This window comes from Colobus angolensis, unplaced genomic scaffold (assembly GCF_000951035.1).
Source record: "Colobus angolensis palliatus isolate OR3802 unplaced genomic scaffold, Cang.pa_1.0 Scaffold252, whole genome shotgun sequence".
Taxonomy (NCBI): domain Eukaryota; kingdom Metazoa; phylum Chordata; class Mammalia; order Primates; family Cercopithecidae; genus Colobus; species Colobus angolensis.
The window spans coordinates 2,275,908-2,277,532 of record NW_012115733.1 but is presented as its reverse complement, the minus strand read 5'-3'; the positions used below and the strand labels follow the sequence as shown (position 1 = coordinate 2,277,532).

The following is a 1,625-nucleotide window of genomic DNA, read 5'->3' as shown; positions in this document are numbered from 1 at the left end:
AAAAAAAAAAAAAAAAAAAATCCAGAGGTGACTAAGTGCCCATACTTCAACTGAACCTTTGATGAGTGCTACCCAGTACTCCAGTCCCCACACACTCAGTTAAAACAGCAACTTTTTTCCTCATCCCTAAAAGGGATAAAATAACAATCTAAGAGGGAGGGAAAGAACAGTGTTTCTTGGGACCAGACCTGATATCAAGGTTGGCTGTTTTCAGCAGTGGAAGCAGCACTGTGCTATTGGAGTTTCCAGGCTAATTAAGGGAAATTTTTCCCACTTGGTGAAGGCTGGGGCCTCAGGACTCAGGCTTCCTAACATTTTGGGCACCCAGTTAAAAGATCAACAGTCCCCTTTCCCTTCAGTATGTGACTCACCCCAGGGCAATGAATTGGGCCCACTGCTCCATCTACATCTATATCCCTATAAATCATGGATTTATACATATTGGTATATGCGTTTATAATGCTTGTAATATATACTTCTATTTCAACTTACATATATATATAATGTAACAATTTCAACCTGTAAAGAGGTAAGTAGTCACCTCACCTATGATGTGGATTAAATAAGACGTGTCAACGCAGCCATCCTGCCCCAGCCGACCAGACCTTAACGCTCCAAAACCATCAGTTTGTGCCTGGAAAACTGGGGAAAGTGTTTATTCCCTTAGACACGCTTCGCCAAAGGCCCTGACACTTAGGGCTTTTTCACTGCTGCCAACGTTGGACCCGCTTGTGAGGAGTACAGTTAATCTAACTTTGGTACACTGTATCCAGAGACCACAGGGGGCTCGCTCTGCGATTTATGGTGCGAGAAGGACCAGACACCTCCTGTGCCCGTCCTACTCCTGCAGATCAAACTCAAAGCCACACTTTCCAGAGTGAGAAACGGACAGTAAATGAACGCAGGAACCACAGTGCGCAGGCAGAGAACCCCGCTGGGTTTGCTAGGAAGATTGTAGTGGAAATGCCTAGAGCACCAGGCGCCACGGCCCGGTGTGTGACCTCACTAACCTCCATCAGCGCGCACCCTGTCCTGCCCCTTCACGGGCGAACAACCCCACACGAGGCAGTGGTGTGGGAACCAGCACCCGGAACCGTAAAAGCTGGGCTTTCCCCGAGCCGAGGCACTGGACTGGCACCCGGTGCTCATGCCCCAGAGCGGCGACGAATGGGAGCCCGGCGCACAGGGGCGGAGGCGCGCCCGGGCCCCTACGGAGAAGCGCCAGTCATCGACCAATCAGATCATCACCGTCAATGTCTCGACCAATCAGAGCCCACCGCGCCCTGGCCCTGAGACAGTTGCTTGTTCCGCTGCGGGAGGGCTGGGTCAAGACTAAGCCTTTGCGGGAGAGGGCAATGCGGTGGGCTGGAGAGAGGCCGAGGGCCGCTCGGGTCTGGGAGCGCCGAGAGGACGGGACGGGCACGAATGCCGGGACCCGCGCGGGGAAGGGGCTCTTTCCTTACCCCACACAAAAAGATGTGTCCGGGTTGGCCGCCCCTGCCCAGTGTTGTGGCCCCAGGTGGACGCTTCCGTGCGCGCGTCCCTGCCCCGCACGTGGCCGGGCCATTCCAGGCTGTGGGCTGCGGGCTCTGGGCTCTGAGGGTCGGACACTCTGGGGAGTGGAC

General features: G+C 54.3%; 1 protein-coding gene across 1 annotated transcript in view; it reads right to left on the bottom strand.

Annotated features, from left to right (window-relative positions):
* WDR45 (WD repeat domain 45) overlaps positions 1-1,133 on the bottom strand; it is a 43,176-nt gene extending 42,043 nt beyond the window's left edge. The window contains exon 1 of the mRNA XM_011946674.1: positions 547-1,133. The gene's annotated coding sequence lies outside the window, so the exon portion shown is untranslated. The remainder of the gene's footprint in view (positions 1-546) is intronic.
* Between the last annotated feature and the right edge of the window lie 492 nt (positions 1,134-1,625).